The sequence below is a fragment of the Manis javanica genome, chromosome 5 (assembly GCF_040802235.1).
Source record: "Manis javanica isolate MJ-LG chromosome 5, MJ_LKY, whole genome shotgun sequence".
NCBI classification, from domain to species: Eukaryota; Metazoa; Chordata; class Mammalia; order Pholidota; family Manidae; genus Manis; species Manis javanica.
The window spans coordinates 130,577,541-130,597,283 of NC_133160.1; the positions used below are offsets into that span (position 1 = coordinate 130,577,541).

The 19,743-nt window shown below is 38.3% G+C and overlaps 1 protein-coding gene across 24 annotated transcripts in view; it reads left to right on the forward strand.

Annotated features, from left to right (window-relative positions):
- Nucleotides 1–19,743, forward strand: part of CLOCK (clock circadian regulator) — a 168,827-nt gene that overhangs the window by 46,138 nt on the left and 102,946 nt on the right. For 3 of the 24 annotated variants that reach the window (XM_073237589.1, XM_073237581.1, XM_073237587.1), the window contains one exon: nt 9,730–9,837. The exons of the other annotated variants lie outside the window; for them this stretch is intronic. The gene's annotated coding sequence lies outside the window, so the exon portion shown is untranslated. The remainder of the gene's footprint in view (nt 1–9,729; nt 9,838–19,743) is intronic. 24 annotated transcript variants of the gene reach the window in all.

The following is a 19,743-nucleotide window of genomic DNA, read 5'->3' on the forward strand; positions in this document are numbered from 1 at the left end:
TGACTATATTAGGTTATATGGCATAGGGGAATTAAGGTTGTTAATCAGTTGATGTTAAAATGGGAAGATTATCTTGGATTATCTGGCTGGGCCCAGTGTGATCACAGGTCTTTATAAGGGAAGAGGGAGGCTTTTTTGTAAGATAACATATTCACAGATTCTAGAGATTAGGGCATGGCTTTTAGTGGGACCATTATTCTGCCTGCCACAGTGACCTCTCCCTTTTCCTGCTGTTACTAGTGAAGAGGCCTGGTGAAGGGTGATAATAGGTTCAGGGTTGTAACTTCAGAGTTGTGATACCTGGTTCTGTATGTAGTTCACTCTGAGGCGAGGCTTGGGCTTTTCCTGCACTTTCAGATCTTCTGTGGGGATCACTTGAAGCTGGTGACAGGCTTGGACCTTAGTCTCATTTCTGAAAAAGATGCTCATGTATTCTGTGGACCAGATCAGTTGTTGCATGAACAGGGAGCTCAGACATTATTTGGATGAAAATGTTAGTTGAATCATTGGAATAATTTTGTGTCCTACTAAGAGAGCTGATTAGTTTTTTAGTTTTTGTGTGTTTAATGATGCTTCAAAAATAGCTCACATCTACACATTTGACAGATTCGTTTTCTGGAATCATTTGATGTTTGTCTTGAGCCAATGTCTTCTCTGGCTCTAAGAGGTCTGGTTCTTGAGAGTTTGGTTTGGGGTGTGTTTCCTGTTCTTACTATCAATTTTTAATTTAAACTAGTCTTAGAAACTGCTATTGAGTCAATTTTTTCATGTTGCTAATGTTTTACATTCTTTGTAAATGTAAATTCTCATTCAGTATTGGATAAATGGAGAAATACTGTTTAATTTCATCTTTACTCATACATTAAACACTTTAATTTAAAAAGTAATTGGGTATTTTCTTCACAAGTTAAAATTGTCCTCTTAAAAATATTTATCTTTTTAGTCAGACAAACAGCAGTCTACAGAAGCAAGTTAGAATATTTCATAAATGGTGATAAACGTAGTTAAAGATTGTTGCTTGGGTTTTGTATTACACCAGTCAAATTAAATTTCAGCACTACTTTTAATCAATGTTAATAGATCCATCTGTCCCAGAAATATCTTTGATATCAGATTTAACTAACCTAAATTCCAAAGTAGGTCAGTGGGTCAATAGGTTATTAGGTTAGAAAAAGATTTAGTTTCCTTTTTGAAACCCAGATTCATGACTTAACACTGTAAAAATTACTAATAATTAGATGAAGTTAAAATTTTTTTCTTTAATTATGTGAATAATATGTAGGAAAATAGTCTCTGTTGTATTTTTTAGTAGTAACGTGTCAATTTGTTACTCATGTTTTGCTTTCTGGAATGGATAACATGTATTTTATGTTCCTTTTGCATAGCAGGGCTCTAGTATTGTACAATTAAAGGAAAAAGGCAGTACTTCAGTTATTCTAAAAATAATGTATGTTCATGGGAGAAATTTTAGAGAGAAATAAAGAAAAAATATCCATGAGCTAATTTCTCAAAAATAACCACAGTGGATACTTCTCATATATTTGGATTTATGATTGCTATATTTTGATTCCACTGTTACTGCTATTGGATGCTTAAACTATTTCCAGCTTTACTATTTAAAAAAATAGTGCAATGAATATATAACTATGGGTATACCTCTGATTATTTACTTTTTTTCTCAAAATGAAATTACTGGGTCAGAGGACATAAGTATTCTCAAGCATTGATGTATCTCACCAAACTTTTCTTAAGAAAGTGAGTCTGTTTCATACCTTCCTCACTAAAGTTATCAAACTCTTTGGTATTAAAAATGGTGGACACTTTAAAGTCATTATCTTGTCCAAATTGCAGTATTTTTGACATTGTCGACTGCTCAAAACATTCTTTTCCTTTAATTTTAATGACAACTGGTCCTTCTTGGCTTTCTTTTACCTCTTTGGTCCTTTTTGGGTCTAGTTTGATAATAATATTAACACTAATCATACTTAAAATTTATTGAGCATTTGCTGCTTTCTATGTATTGTCCCACATGTGTAACACATTAACCCTCAAAACAACTGTGTGTGATAGGTACTACTATTATCTACATTTTAGAAGTGAAAAAAAAGATGAATTTTTTTGAAGTGATTAGTCTAAGACTTACAGCTAATAAACAGGCTGATCCAAAATTCATACCCAGGAAATCTTTTTTTTTATTTTTGAGAGGGCATCTCTCATATTTATTGATCAAATGGTTGTTAACAACAATAAAATTCAGTACAGGGGGGTCAGTGCTCAATGTACAATCATTAATCCATCTCAAGCCTAATTCTTGTCAGTCTCCAATCTTCTGAAGCATAACAAACAAGTTCTTACATGCTGAACGAATTCTTACATAGTGAATAAATTCTTACACGGTGAACAGTACAAGGGCAGGAACTTTCGGTTTTGATCACGCATTATGACCCATAAACAATCAGGTCAAATATGAATATTCATTTGATTTTTGTACTTGATTTATATGTTGATCCCACATTTCTCCCTTTATTATTATTATTATTTTTATTTTTAATAAAATGCTGAGTGGTAGGTAGATGCAAGATAAAGGTAGAAAACATAGTTTAGTGCTATAAGAGGGCAAATGTAGATGATCAGATGATCAGGTGTGTGCCTATGGACTAAGTATTAATCCAGGCTAGACAAGGGCAGCAAGACATCCACGGATGCAGAAGATTTCTCTCAAAGCAGGGGGGGTGAGGTTCTGAGCCTCACCTCTGTTGATCCCCAAATTCTCACCTGATGGCCCCCATGCGACTGTGCCGGTCTTAGGTTGTTCCTCCCTTGAGGAATCTTACCCGTCTCTGGCTAACCAGCCATCTTCCGGGGCCATACAGGGAAATGTAAAGTTGGTAAGTGAGAGAGAAGCCACATTGTTTGCAAAGGTTAGCTTTTTACTTCTTTGCAGATTTATGCCCTGTGGCTTCTATGCCCAGCACTTGTCTCGAGGTATCTTTACCACCTGGAGGAATTATGATACTCGGTAAATTCGATATGAGGCACGAATTCTATTTAAGGGTTGTAATTAGGAAGGAAGAAGAAAAGCTATAGAGGTAGCATATGGAAGGAAACATGGGAGGATTGATTATTTCTTTGACATATCTTCTTGTAGAGTACCTTAAGTATGTATAGGTTTTAAACTACTAATTTGCACACACATATTAACATAATATGTCACATAAACAAAGCAAATCTATAATTACCATCCATCTCCAGTGAAATCAAGAAAACCATTTAGGCACCCTAGGCATTTGCGAAAATTTATCTATGATATGATGGATATTGTCCAACTGTACTTGAACCATCAGACAAATTAAAGCAGCCCATTTCTGGGATCTGTTCACATCCCATATGTTCTTTTAACCGTAGATAGTCTATAGTCATGAGATTTTGGAGTGCTACAACTTGCACCCCTCCCAACTCCTGGTTGAGTTCCAACAGTGCAGATCCAGTCAAATTCGTTGTCTCACTGTATGCACATGCCAGCCTAGACATCTCCCTCCTCATTCCTATGGCAAGTCCAGGAGACGGTGGGCTGGATGCAGCCACAACCGCAGCATCGTCCGGATCCCTGTGGAGGCTTTTTGATGATCATCCCCCTGGCACAAGTCCTCCAGAGAGTGCTGATGCCAGAAGCTCCTCCTCATATCGTATCTTAGTTCATTTTCTGGGTATCCAAGCTAGGCCTTGATCTTCTGCATAGAAACAAACAGACCCTTTGCCCACACTTTGAGATGCCCTCTATACCACTGTGCAGAACTCATTGGAGGTCAGCACACAGTAACTGCTTTATTTTTTTTTATATTAAAAGAAAGGAATATTATCAGAAAAGAGTACCTCCATAGCTGATCATCTGACACCCTTTAAGTGATCAACATTAAGGATATTTAAAGCATGCGTTGATCTTTGATTTACCAATAGTTTTATCCTATCAAGGAGTAATCCCCCTTTTCTTTCTTTCTTTCTTTCTTTTTTTTTTTTTAATTTTTAATCTACACTTACATGAAGAATACTATGTTTACTATGCTCTCCCTATATCAGGTCCCCCCTAACAACCACATTACGGTTACTGTCCATCAGCTTAGCAAAATGTTGTAGAGTCACTACTTGTCCTCTCTGTGTTGTGCAGCCCACCCTCCCCTTTCTCCCTCCCCCCCATGCATGCTAATCTTAATACCCACCTTCTTCTTCCCCCCCCCTTATCCCTCCCTGCCCACCCATCCTCCCTAGTTCCTTTCCCTTTGGTACCTGTTAGTCCATTTTTGAGTTCTGTAATTCCGCTGCTGTTTTGTTCCTTCAGTTTTTCCTTTGTTCCTATACTCCTCAGATGAGTGAAATCATTTGGTATTTCTCTTTCTCCGCTTGGCTTATTTCACTGAGCATAATACTCTCCAGCTCCATCCATGTTGCTGCAAATGGTTGGATTTTTCCACTTCTTATGGCTGAGTAGTATTCCATTGTGTATATGTACCACATCTTCTTTATCCATTCATCTACCGATGGACATTTAGGTTGCTTCCAATTCTTGGCTATTGTAAATAGTGCTGCGATAAACATAGGGGTGCATCTGTCTTTCTCAAACTTGATTGCTGCGTTCTTAGGGTAAATTCCTAGGAGTGGAATTCCTGGGTCAAATGGTAGGTCTATTTTGAGCATTTTGATGAACCTCCATACTGCTTTCCACAATGGTTGAACTAATTTACATTCCCACCAGCAGTGTAGGAGGGTTCCCCTTTCTCCACAGCCTCGCCAACATTTGTTGTTGTTTGTCTTATGGATGGCAGCTATCCTTACTGGTGTGAGGTGATACCTCATTGTAGTTTTAATTTGCATTTCTCTGATAATTAGCGATGTGGAGCATCTTTTCATGTGTCTCTTGGCCATCTGTATTTCTTTTTTAGAGAACTGTCTGTTCAGTTCCTCTGCCCATTTTTTAATTGGGTTATTTGTTTTTTGTTTGTTGAGGCATGTGAGCTCTTTATATATTCTGGACGTCAAGCCTTTATCGGATCTGTCATTTTCAAATATATTCTCCCATACTGTAGGGTTCCTTTTTGTTCTATTGTTGGTGTCCTTCACTGAACAGAAGCTTTTCAGCTTAATGTAGTCCCACTTGCTCATTTTTGCTGTTGTTTTCCTTGCCCGGGAGATATGTTCAAGAAGAGGTCACTCATGTTTATGTCTAAGAGGTTTTTGCCTATGTTTTTTCCAAGAGTTTAATGGTTTCATGACTTACATTCAGGTCTTTGATCCATTTTGAGTTTACCTTTGTATATGGGGTTAGACAATGGTTCAGTTTCATTCTCCTACATGTAGCTGTCCAGTTTTGCCAGCACCATCTGTTGAAGAGGCTGTCATTTTGCCATTGTATGTCCATGGCTCCTTTATCAAATATTAATTGACCATATATGTTTGGGTTAATTTCTGGAGTCTCTAATCTGTTCCACTGGTCTGTGGCTCTGTTCTTGTGCCAGTACTAAATTGTCTTGATTACTATGGCTTTGTAGTAGAGCTTGAGGTTGGGGAGTGAGATCCCCCCTACTTTATTCTTCTTTTTCAGGATTGCTTTGGTTATTCGGGGTCTTTGGTGTTTCCATATGAATTTTTGAATTATTTGTTCCAATTCATTGAAGAATGTTGCTGGTAATTTGAGAGGGATTGCATCAAATCTGTATATTGCTTTGGGCAGGATGGCCATTTTGACGATATTAATTCTTCCTAGCCATGAGCATGTGATGAGTTTCCATTTTTTAGTGTCCCCTTTAATTTCTCTTAAGAGTGACTTGTAGTTTTCAGAGTAAAAGTCTTTCACTTCTTTGGTTAGGTTTATTCCTAGGTATTTTATTCTTTTTGATGCAATGGTGAATGGAATTGTTTTCCTAATTTCTCTTTCTATTGATTCATTGTTAGTGTATAGGAAAGCTACAGATTTCTGTGTGTTAATTTTGTATCCTGCAACTTTGTTGTATTCCGATATCAGTTCTAGTAGCTTTGGAGTGGAGTCTTTAGGGTTTTTTATGTACAATATCATATCATCTGCAAATAGTGACAGTTTAACTTCTTCTTTACCAATCTGGATTCCTTGTATTTCTTTGTTTTGTCTGATTGCCGTGGCTAGGACCTCCAGTACTATGTTAAATAACAGTGGGGAGAGTGGGCATCCTGTCTGTTTCCCGATCTCAGAGGAAATGCTTTCAGCTTCTCGCTGTTCAGTATAATGCTGGCTGCGGGTTTATCATATATGGCCTTTATTATGTTGAGGTACTTGCCCTGTATTCCCATTTTGCTGAGAGTTTTTATCATGAATGGATGTTGAATTTTGTCAAATGCTTTTTCAGCATCTATGGAGATGATCATGTGGTTTTTGTCTTTCTTTTTGTTGATGTGGTGGATGATGTTGATGGATTTTCGAATGTTGTACCATCCTTGCATCCCTGGGATGAACCCCACTTGGTCATGGTGTATGATCCTTTTGATATACTGTTGAATTCTGTTTGCTAATATTTTATTGAGTATTTTTGCATCTACATTCATCAGGGATATTGGTCTGTAATTTTCTTTTTTGGTGGGGTCTTTGCCTGGTTTTGGTATTAGGGTGATGTTGGCTTCATAGAATGAGTTTGGGAGTATTCCCTCTTCTTCTATTTTTTGGAACACTTTAAGGAGAATGGGTATTATGTCTTCTCTGTGTGTCTGATAAAATTCCGAGGTAAATCCGTCCGGCCCCAGGGTTTTGTTCTTGGGTAGTTTTTTGATTACTGTTTCAATTTTTTTGCTCGTAATTGGTTTGTTTAACTTTTGTGTTTCTTCCTTGGTCAGTCTTGGGAGGTTGTATTTTTCTAGGAAGTTGTCCATTTCTTCTAGGTTTTCCAGCTTGTTGGCATATAGGTTTTCATAGTAGTCTTTAATAATTCTTTGTATTTCTGTGGAGTCTGTCTTGATTATTCCATTCTCATTTCTGATGCTGTTGATTTGTGTTGATTCTCTTTTTCTCTTAATAAGTTGGGCTAGAGGCTTATCTATTTTGTTTATTTTCTCGAAGAACCAGCTCTTGGTTTCGTTGATTTTTGCTATTGTTTTATTTTTCTCAATTTTGTTTATTTCTTCTCTGATCTTTATTATATCCCTCCTTCTGCTGACTTTAGGCCTCATTTGTTCTTCTTTTTCCAGTTTTGATAATTGTGATATTCGACTATTCATTTGGGATTGTTCTTCCTTCTTCAAGTGTGCCTGGATTGCTATATACTTTCCTCTTAAGACTGCTTTCACTGCGTCCCACAGAAGTTGGGACTTAGTGTTGTTGTTGTCATTTGTTTCTATATATTCGTTGATCTCTATTTTGATTTGTTCATTGATCCATTGATTATTTAGTAGCATGTTGTTAAGCCTCCATGTGTTTGTGAGCCTTTTTGTTTTCTTTGTAGAATTTATTTCTAGTTTTATACCTTTGTGGTCTGAAAAATTGGTTGGTAGAATTTCAATATTTTGGAATTTACTGAGGCTCTTTTTGTGAGCTTGTATGTGGTCTATTCTGGAGAATGTTCCATGTGCACTTGAGAAGAATGTATATCCTGTTGCTTTTGGATGTAGAGTTCTATAGATGTCTATTAGGTCCATCTGTTCTAGTGTGTTGTTCAGTGCCTGTGTGTCCTTACTTATTTTCTGCCCGGTGGATCTATCCTTTGGGGTGAGTGGTGTGTTGAAGTCTCCTACAATGAATGCATTGCAGTCTATTTCCCTCTTTAGTTCTGTTAGTATTTGCTTCACATATGCTGGTGCTCCTGTATTGGGTGCATATATATTTAGAATGGTTATATCCTCTTGTTGGACTGAGCCCTTTATCATTATGTAGTATCCTTCTTTATCTCTTGTTACTTTCTGTGTTTTGAAGTCTATTTTGTCTGATATTAGTACTGCAACCCCTGCTTTCTTCTCACTGTTGTTTGCCTGAAATATGTTTTCCATCCCTTGACTTTTAGTCTATGCTTATCTTTGGGTTTAAGGTGAGTTTCTTGTAAGCAGCATATAGATGTGTCTTGCTTTTTTATCCATTCTATTACTCTATGTCTTTTGATTGGTGCATTAAGTCCATTTACATTTAGGGTGACTATTGAGAGATATGTACTTATTGCCATTGCAGGCTTTAGATTCGTGGTTACCAAAGGTTCAAGGTTAGCTTCTTTAGTATCTTACTGCCTAACTTAGCTCACTTATTGAGCTGTTATATACACTGTCTGGAGATTCTTTTCTTCTCTCCCTTCTTATTCCTCCTCTTCCCTTCTTCATATGTTGGGTGTTTTGTTCTGTGCTCTTTTTAGGGGTACTCCCATCTAGAGCAGTCCCTGTAGGATGCCCTGTAGAGGTGGTTTGTGGGAAGCAAATTCCCTCAGCTTTTGCTTGTCTGGGAATTGTTTAATCCCGCCATCATATTTAAATGATAGTCGTGCTGGATACAGTATCCTTGGTTCAAGGCCCTTCTGTTTCATTGTGTTAAAATATCATGCCATTCTCTTCTGGCCTGTAGGGTTTCTGTTGAGAAGTCTGATGTTACCCTGATGTGTTTTCCTTTGTAGGTGACCTTTTTCTCTCTAGCTGCCTTTAAAACTCTTTCCTTGTCCTTGATCCTTGCCATTTTAATTACTATGTGTCTTGGTGTTGTCCTCCTTGGATCCTTTCTGTTGGGGGTTCTGTGTAATTCCATGGTCTGTTCGATTATTTCCTCACCCAGTTTGGGGAAGTTTTCAGCAATTATTTCTTCAAAGACACTTTCTATCCCTTTTCCTCTTTCTTCTTCTTCTGGTATCCCTATAATACGAATATTATTCGTTTTGGCTTTGTCACATAGTTCTCTTAGTGTTGTTTCATTCCTGGAGATCCTTTTATCTCTCTCTATGTCAGCTTCTATACGTTCCTGTTCTCTGGCTTCTATTCCTTCAATGGCCTCTTGCATCTTATCCATTCTGCTTATAAATCCTTCCAGGGATTGTTTCACTTCTGTGATCTCCTTCCTGTCATCTGTGATCTCCTTCCGGACTTCATCCCACTGCTCTTGCATTTTTCTCTGCATCTCATCCCATTGCTCTTGCATTTTTCTCTGCATCTCTGTCAGCATGTTCATGATTTTTATTTTGAATTCTTTTTCAGGAGGACTGGTTAGGTCTGTCTCCTTCTCAGGTGTTGTCTCTGTGATCTTTGTCTGCCTGTAGTTTTGCCTTTTCATGGTGATAGAGATAGTTTGCAGAGCTGGTACAAGTGACAGCTGGGAGAGCTTTCCTTCTTCTTGGTTTGTAGCCTTCCTCTCCTGGGAGAATAGCGACCTCTAGTGGCTTGTGCTGGGCAGCTGTGTGCAGACAGGGCTTCTGCTTCCTGCCCAGTTGCTTTGGGTTTATCTCTGCTGTTGCTGTGGGTGTGGCCTGGCTGGGGCTGCTCCTCCAAAATGGTGGAGCCCCGTTGGAGGGGGAGCGCCGGGAGGCTATTTATCTCCATAAGGGGCCTCTGTGCTTCCTGCTGCCCAGGGGGTTACAGTACCCAGAGATCCCCAGATTCCCTGCCTCTGGTCTAAGTGACCTGTCCTGCCCCTTTAAGACTTCCAAAAAGCACTCTCCAAACCAAAACAACAACAGCAACAATGAGAGAGGGAACAAAAAAAAAAGGAAAAAACACGCGATTTTTTTTTTTTTTTTTTGTCCTCAGGCACCAGTCCCAGGCACCCGCTCACTGGTCCTGCTGCCCTGTCTCCCTAGCACCAGGGTCCCTCTCCCTTCAAGGCTTCCAAAAAGCACCCACCCACCGGTCCCGCAGGTAAAAATGCGCGATATTCTTTGTCCTCAGGCGCCGGTCCCAGGCACCTGCTCACCAGTCCCGCCACCCTGCCTCCCTAGCACCAGGGTCCCTGTCCCTTTAAGGCTTCCAAAAAGCACTCGCCAAAAAGAGAAAAAAAAAGGGGAAAAACACCCGATTTTTTCCGTCCTCAGGTGCCAGTCTCAGGCACTTGCCCACCGGTCCCACAGGGGAAAACGCGCGATATTCTTTGTCCTCAGGCGCCGGTCCCAGGCACCCGCTCACCAGTCCCGCCACCCTGCCTCCCTAGCACCGGGGTCCCTGTCCCTTTAAGGCTTTCAAAAAGCACTTGCCAAAAAGAGAAAAAAAAAAAAGGGGAAAAACACGCGATTTCCTCCGTTCTCAGGTGCCGGTCTCAGGCACCTGCCCTCTGGTCCCGCAGGGAAAGACGCGGGATATTCTTTGTCCTCAGGCACTGGTCCCAGGCACCCGCTCACCAGTTCCGCTGCCCTGCCTCCCTAGCACCGGGGTCCCTGTCCCTTTAAGGCTTCCAAAAAGCGCTCGCCAAAAAGAGGAAAAAAATGGGGAAAAACGCGCGATTTCCTCCGTCCTCAGGTGCCGGTCTCAGGCACCCGCCCACCAGTCCCGCAGGGAAAGACGCGGGATAATCTTTGTCCTCAGGCGCCGGTCCCAGGCACCCGCTCACCGGTCCCGCCACCCTGCCTCCCTAGCAACGGGGGCCCTGTCTCTCTAAGGCTTCCAAAAAGCACTCACCAAAAAAAAAAAACCGCTGCAGTTTCTTTCCACCCGCCGGGAGCCGGGGGGAGGGGTGCTCGGGTCCCACCGGGCCGGGGCTTGTATCTTACCCCCTTTGCAAGGCGCTGGGTTCTTGCAGGTGTGGATGTGGTCTGGATGTTGTCCTGTGTCCTGTGGTCTCTATTTTAGGAAGATTTTTCTTTGTTATATTTTCATAGCTCTGTGTTTTTGGGAGGAGATTTCCACTGCTCTACTCACGCCGCCATCCTGGCTCCGCCCCCCTACATATACCCAGGAAATCTTTTTCTAGAGTACATTTCTTTAAGTTCTTTGCTTTGTCTCCTCCTCATTTTACTAGCTAGTTTTCTGCCTGTCTCTAAAATATTAATATTTTATCAGGTTTTAATTTTACCCTTTTTAAAAATCATTTTACATGTTTTTCCTAAAGAAGCTCATCAATCATGGTCTTTAATTTATGTACTGAAGTTGATTCTCCCACTTTACATCTTCACCCAGTTCTTTCCTTACTGCCAGTACCTCACTTTCAATTGCCTACTGGACATTTTTCCTCTTGCATGTTTCGTACATCATTAATACATGTCTGGAAAACTGAATCCATCATCTAAAGTATTTCTGGGGTATCTGTGACATGGTAATTAAGAGCATAGTTTAAGCTAAACTATCAGAGTTCATATCTCAGCTTTACTGCTGACCTTGGCCAGTTAACCTGTTCTCATTGTGTTTCAGTTTTCTCATCTATAACATGATAATGATAGAGGTTATCTTGTGTAATTGTTGAGAGTCTTAAACTCCGACAAATGCCTGGCACATAGTAATTGTTCGATAAATGTTAGCTACTGCTTTCAACATTATTCTCTTCCATTCCCTTCCAACTTATCCTCCTGTGTTCCCATCAACGTGCAGAGGTGTCCAAGCCAGAGTCTGGGTGATATTCTTGACTTCTCACTGTCCCTCTACTTCTGGTTGTTAACCACTAAGTTCTGTCATCTTAGTATCTATTGAAATTCCTGTATTTGTTGGTGTAAGCTCTGACTCTATATATTAATTTGCTGAGCTATTATAATACCCTACTTCTGATAGTCTCCCTAATGCTAGTCCACCTCTTCCATTCCATTCTTTATATTGTAGTCAGAATGATCTTTCAAAAGAACAGCTCTATTAATGTCACTTCCTAAAACCTTCAGTGTGTTTATGTTGCCATGATGTCAGGGCCTGTCATGATCTAGTCATCTCATTATTCTCATCTCTTACCACCACCTCTGTTGTCCTACCCATGTCCCTAGATGTTTGCTCTAATCATGACTGAACTACTTGTAGTACCTTAAAATCACAGTTCTTTCTCATGTCTTCAGATCTTTGCTTGTACTGTTCTTTTGGCATCAAATTTCTCTTCTCTTGGCCTGGTGAACTTTTATTTATCCTTAACTCTCAGCTAGGTATTGCTTCTTCCAGGAGCTTCCTTAACATCTGTGTACCTCGTATGTATTTGCAGAGTATTTTGTGCATGTCTCTGGGAAGTGCCTCAAATGCATTGGCCATTTTAAAACTCCCATTAGCTTACTGTCAGACACTTGTATTGGTGCTCAGTAAGTATTTGCTGAATGATAAATATATGAAATACAATTTTTAAGGAATCACTAATATTTATAACAAGCTTTTACTAAAGTTTCTTTGATTTCTAGCCAGCAATAATTTTTACATTTATTAGCTTTTTCTTTTCTTTGTGGCTTACTTAGTTATGCTTTTCATTCTTTTTTGTTGGTTGGGTTTTAACTTTTCTGAATAACTTTGGAAACCCTTGTATAGTAAAGATACTAGCTTTTTGTCATTCTACAAATGCTTAAGTCTTTATTTTTGTTCTAAAGGGAGAAGTTACCATTTGTGTTTATTTTGTTAATAAATAAGAATAGGTATCCCTATACATTATATCCTTTATTCTTCACAACAACCCCTCTAGGTAAAAATTTTGAGACTTAGGGTGATTAAATTATCCAAAGATTTCTATCCATGCCTTTCTGATTCTAAACTCCAGGGGTCTTAACCTCTGTACCCACTCCTCTGGCCTGCTGGGTTATTAGCTGCTTTGATTCTAACTGGGTATTTCTGTGCCAGAAAACTTGGGACCACGTAGAACCCTGAGATACGGCTCCTGAATACTGCTTCATGCACATTTCGGGGATCTGCCCTGTTGCTCTGGACTCTGTGTATTTCTTCCAGGTTGCAGGCTTGCTGCAGAAAAAAAATCCCTTTTCTTCTCAGAAATATCCTTTTTGTATTTTTTTGCTATCAAAAATATCCCTTTTTATTGCTGCCATTTTGCATATACAGTATGTTCTTGGTTTAAAAAAAATTAGACTGATGGTTAGATGGGTCAGAAGCAAAATTCTGCACTAACTTCGTGGCGGGGTTGGGTTGGTCTCAGTTAATTCAGTTATTCACCTGTTTGTATTGAGTATTTAGTGTTTGTCAGACACTCTGATCAGTCCTAGTACTAGATGAATAAGTATCACTCCTGCTTTGAAGAAATTAATGAGTTAGAAGAATATTAACAATGAGAAATGTTACAGTGACATCCTGCTTCTATAGTGAAAAATAGTAGGAACACAGTAATTCCTAATTACCTTGTGGGTGAAAGAACATTGCTAATTGAAATTGATAGATTCCTGAAGTTTTCCACATCGAAGTTTTGAGTAAAATTTACCCTAATTTTCTTTCTTGAAGGTGAAAATGAGAACTAAAATACACACACACACAGTGGGGAGGTGGGGAAGAAACAAATGTGAACCAGCCATAACCGAAACAGTTAGCTCCTTAATAATAAATATTATGTAAAGAAGATTTTCAGTCACTCTTGAGTTATGACCTTTTCTGTATTAGCTGATACAGAGACTTCACTGAAAGTAATTAGTATACATTCATTAACATTCTTAAAGCAATTATTTGATTAAACTTCTATCAAACTTTTGAATATTTTCTTCATTTTGTAAGGAATGTATGTTTGGACCTATTGAGGATAATTCATAGGAAATATTTAAGAGTAAATACTGTGGCATCCCCTGTGCAGTTGCTCTTATGCTTTGGATCATGTCTTTTGTCTGTATGTTGGCTAATTGCAGGAAAAGGCCTAAGAAATTCTTTGTTGGTAACTAATTTCTCCAATTTATTAAGTGTCTGTTATCTCTAACATAGAGCTTGGACTTACATTGATCCTAAAATACTTACTAACTTAAACTGAATAATTGACATTCTTAATCTAATTTATCGTACCTTTTATTTTTCTGTTAATGTTTTTACTATAGTGAAAATGCACATTGGAAAAAATTGAAAGTCTGCCCTATATTTGTTTACTTTAAATGTTTCTCGATAAAAATAAACTTTGTGATTTAAACATTAAGAATTATTTTTTATTGAAGTGACACTTTTAGTTTCTTTCATTCTTTATTGTGTCAAAAAGAAAATAAATAACAAAGTCATCACTTTGTCCTAACAAGTAAAAGCTGAACAGACTGAAAAATCATCAACTCTTGGATCCATAAGAGAGAGGTAAACACAGGGCAAACTGCTATCCCCAAGACTAGAGAGTCAGACAGGCAGATACAAGGAGTCATAGCTTCTCAGAACAGACTCACGAATTGATACCACCTCAGGAAACAGTTCTTGGTAGGAAACCCCAGTTGTAATTGACACATTGCTGGAGGCTCACTGTGGTTAACTTTGACAGTTAAAAACTCCAGAGGGACCTAGGCACAGAGGACCCTCCATTATTGTGAGATTTACTCTCAGGAACTTGACCAGGTTCCCACAGTAAATATCAGAGAAAAATCCTCTCTTGCCTTCAGTGGGAGGAGGGAAAAAGGAACCATTCTGAAATATACCAGAAGACTCCTTCATCCTAACCACACCTGTATTACTCTCAGGAGAAACTAGTTAACCAGAGCTTAACTGACGTGGAGGAAGGGAAATACTCAACTCCAGTCCACCATCCTATCCCACCTAAGGAGGGAAAAGAAAACTGAGAAACATTTGTGAAGTTCCCAGTCCAGAGGCATAGGCTCACTGAAAGACTGATATCTAGTTGTAGAATTCTTCCCCTCCCCCCACCCCAGACGACCACATTACTACAGGACTGTTTACAGCAATTCCTTTTACCTAGTAGTACATCATGTCCAGAAATCAGTAAAAAGTTACAAGGCATAACAAGAGGCAAAAAACATGATATAAAGAAATAGAGCAAGCATCAGAACCAGACATGGCAAGGATGTTGAAATTATCAGGCCAGGGATTTAAAACAACTATGATGAATATCTTAAGGGCTCAAATGGATAAAGTGACAGCCATGTTAAAACACATGGGCAATGTAAGTAGAGAGTTGGAACTCCTAAGAAAGAACCAAAAAGAAATGTTGAAGATAAACACTGTAACAAATTAAGAATGCCTTTGATGGGCTTATTAGTAGACTGGATACCTGTGGAAAGAACTTCTGAGCTAAAGGATATCTCAGTAGAATCTGGGAAAACTTCAGCAAAGAGAACAAAGACTGAAAAAAAAAAAACCAGAACAGAATATCCAGGGACATGAAACAACTACAAAAGGTGTACTGTTTTCATAATAGGAATACCAGAAGGAGAAGACAGAAAGGGCCAGAAGAATATTTGAATCAACAATAACTAAGGATGTCCCCAAATTAATGTCAAATACCAAACCCCAGATCTAGTAAGCTCAGAGACCACCAAGTAGAATAAAGGCCCTGCAAAATGACACTTAGGCATATCATTTTCAAACTACAGAAAATCGAAGATAAAATCCTAAAAGAAGCCAAGTAAAGAACATCTTACCTATAGAGGAACAAACATAAGAATTACATCTGACTTTTCAGAAACTGTGCAAGTCAGAAGAGAGTGGAATAAAATATTTAAAACATTGAGATGAAAACTCATCAACCTAGATTCTGTGCCCTGTGAAGTTATCCTTCAAAAATAAAGGATAAATAAAGACATTCTCAGACAAACAGGAATTGACTGAATTTATTGGCAGTAGACCTGCCTTGCAAGAATTACAGTAAGAAAAAACATTGAAGAAGGAATAGGTAAGGGTAAAATAAACTTTTGTTTTATCTGATGCAACATAACATTTCAAAATAATAGCAATAATGAATTTGATTATGTATACTTAATGTATTTATCTTGGGTATATGTATATATTTATACTTACATGCTTGTACATAATATGCTTATACATAAATGAAGTGAATGACACCAATAATACGAGGGATGGGAGGGAGGAATTAGGATTATTTGGTTGTCATAAGGTATACCACCCATGAAGCGGTATAGTGTTATTTGAAAGTGAATTTAGATTAGCTGTAAATGTGTATTGGAAACTTTAGGGTAACCACTAAAAAAATTTAAAAAAAGAAGTTTAACGAATTTGTTAAGAAAGAAGATTAGGAATCATACAGAATGCTCAAAAAATCATATAAAGCTTAAACCCACAAAAGCCAGAAAAAGAGTGGAAAGCAAACATAGGAACAATAGGAAAAAGGAACAAGGACAACAAATAGAAAAAGTGATCACTATGGTAGATACTAATCCAACTGTTTCAGTAATCACTTTGTTGATGATCTCAATGCACCAATTAACTGTGTATTGTCTGTAAGAAACCCATTGTAAATATGAAGATACTATAGATTAATTAAATGGATAGAGGAAAAAAATAGGAAATCTGCCTCTTAAATTTTTAAGTTATGTACAGTGCAGTATTGTTAACTACGTGTACATTGTTCTACAGCACATCTTAGAACTTTTTCACCTTGCATGACCAATAAACTCTATATCCATGGACAGCCACTCTTGATTTTTTCCTCCTCCAAGCCCCTGCAGCCAGCATTCTGCTGTTCCTGTGAATTTGATGCCTCATATAAGTGAAATCATGCATTATTTGTCCTTCTGTTTATTTCACTTAGCACAGTGTCCTCAAGGTTCATCCATGCTGTCAAGTTTGAAAGGATTCCTTCTTTTCTTTCATTTAAAAAAAATTTGTTTTAAGATATTATTGATACACACTCTAATGAAGGTTTCACATGAAAAAACAATGTGGTTACTACATTTACCCATATTATCAAGTCCCCACCCATACCCCAATACAGTCACTGTCCATCAGTGTAGTAAGATGCCACAGATTCACTATTTGCCTTCTCTGTGCTACACTGTTATTCCCGTGATCCCCCACACCATGTGCACTTAACATAATACCCCTCAATCCCCTTCTCCCTCCCTCCCCACCCACCCTCCCACACCCCTCCTCTTTGGTAACCCCTAGTCCCTTCTTGGAGTGTCTGAGTCTGCTGCTATTTTGTTCCTTCAGTTTTACTTTGTTGTTATACTCCACAAATGAGGGAAATCATTTGCCACTTGTCTTTCTCCACCTGGCTTATTTCACTGAGCATTATATCCTCTAGCTTCATCCATGTTGTTGCAAATGGTAGGATTTGTTTCTTTCTTATGGCTGAATAGTATTCCATTGTGTATATATACAACATCTTCTTTATCCATTCATCTACTCATGGGTACTTATGTTGCTTCCATATCTTGGTTATTGTAAAGAGTGCTGCGATAAACATAGGGGTACATATGTCTTTTTGAATCTGAGAAGTTGTATTCCTTGGGTAAATTCCAAGAAGTGGGATTCTTGGGTCAAATGGTATTTCTATCTTTAGTTTTTTTGAGGAACCTCCACATTGCTTTCCACAATGGTTGAACTAGCTTACATTCCCACCAGCAGTGTAGGAGGGTTCCCCTTTCTCCGCATCCTCGCCAGCATTTGTTCTGTCTTTCTTTTCGATGCTGGCCATCCTTACTGGTGTGAGGTGATATCTCATTATGGTTTTAATTTTCATTTCCCTGATGATTAGTGATGTGGAGCATCTTTCCATGTGTCTGTTGGCCATCTGAATTTCTTCTTCGGAGAATTGCCTCTTCATATCCTCTGCCCATTTGTTAACTGGGTTATTTGCTTTTTGAATGTTGAGGCATGTGAGTTCTTTATATATTTTGGGTGTTAACCCCTTGTCAGATATGTTATTTCCAAATATATTCTCCCTTACCGTAGGATGCCTTTTTGTTCTGTTGATGGTGTCCTTTGCTGTACAGAAACTTTTTAGTTTGGTGTAGTCCCATGAGTTCATTTTTGCTTTTGTTTCCCGTACTCAAGGAGATGTGTTCAGGAAGAAGTTGCTCATGCTTATATTCAGGAGATGTTTGCCTGTGTTGTCTTCTAAGAGTATTATGGTTTCATGACTGACATTCAGGTCTTTGATCCATTTCAAGTTTACTTTTGTGTATGGGTTAAACAATAATCCAGTTTCATTCTCTTGCATGTAGCTGTCCAGTTTTGCCAACACCAGCTGGAAGAGGCTGTCATTTCCCCATTCTATGTCCATGGCTCCTTTATCATATTAATTGACCATATATGGTTGGGTTTATATCATGGCTCTCTAGTCTGTTCCATTGGTCTATGGATCTGTTCTTGTGCCAATACCAAATTGTCTTGATTACTATGGCTTTGTAGTATAGCTTGAAGTCGGGGAGCATAATCCCCCTGCTTTATTCTTACCTCTCAGGATTACTTTGGCTATTTGGGGTCTTGGGTGGTTCCATATGAATTTTAGAACAATTTTCTCTACTTCGTTGAAGAATGCTGTTGGTATTTTGATAGGAATTGCACTGAATCTGTAGATTGCTTTAGGCAGGATGGCCATTTTGACAATACTAATTCTTCCTATCCATGAGCACAGGATGTGTTCCCATTTATTGGTATCTTCTTTAATTTCTCTCATGAGTGTCTTGTAGTTTTCAGAGTATAGGTCTTTCACTTGCTTGGTTACATTTATTCCTAGGTATTTAATTCTTCTGTATGTAAATGTGAATGGAATTGTTTTCCTGATTTCTCTTTCTGCTAGTTCTTTGTTAGTGTATAGGAATGCCACAGATTTCTGTGTATTAATTTTGTATCCTGCAACTTTGCTGAATTCAGATATTAGATCTAGTAGTTTTGGAGTGGAGTCTTTAGGGTTTTTTATATACAATATCATGATATGTGTAAACAGAGACAGTTTAACTTCCACCTTGCTAATCTGGATGCCTTTTATTTCCTTGTGTTCTCTGATTGCCGTGGCTAGGACCCCCAGTACTATGTTGAATAAAAGCAGGGAGAGTGGGCATCCTTGTCTTGTTCCCAATCTTAAAGGAAAAGCTTTCAGCTTCTCGGTGTTAAGTATGATGTTGGCTGTGGGTTTGTCATATATGGCCTTTATTATGTTGAGGTACTTGCCCTCTATACCCATTTTGTTGAGAGTTTTTACCATGAATGGATGTTAAAGTTTTCAAATGCTTTTTCAGCATCTATGGAGATGATCATGTTGCTTTTGTCCTTTTTGTTGATGTAATGGATGATGTTGATGGGTTTTCAAATGTTGCACCATCCGTGCATCCCTGGAATAAATCCTACTTGATCATGATGGATGGTCATTTTGATGTATTTTTGAGTTCAGTTTACTAATATTTTGTTGAATGTTTTTGCATCTTTGTTCATCAGGGATATTGGTCTGTAATTTTCTTTTTTTTCTTTTCTTTTCTTTTGGTATCATTTGTAATTTTCTTTTTTTGTGGTGTCTTTGCCTGGTTTTGGTATTAGAGTGATGCTGACTTCATAGAAAGAGTTTGGAAGTATTCCCTCTTCTACTCTTTGGAAAACTTTAAGGAGGATTGTTATTAGGTCTTCACTAAATGTTTGATAAAATTCAGCAGTGAAGCCATCTGTTCCAGAGGTTTTGTTCTTAGGTAGGTTTTTGATTACCAGTTTAATTTCATTACTGGTAATTGGTCTGTTCAGATTTTCTGTTTCTTTCTGGGTCAGCATTGGAAGGCTGTATTTTTCTAGAAAGTTGTCCATTTCTTCTAGATTATCCAGTTTGTTGCCATGTAATTTTTCATTATGTTCTCTAATAATTATTTGTCTTTCTGTGGTGTCCATAGTGATTTTTCCTTTGTCATTTCTGATTCTGTTTATGTGTGTAGACTCTCTTTTTTTCTTGGTAAGTCTGGTTAGTTGTTTATCTATTTTGTTTATTTTCTTTAAGAACCAGCTTAATAT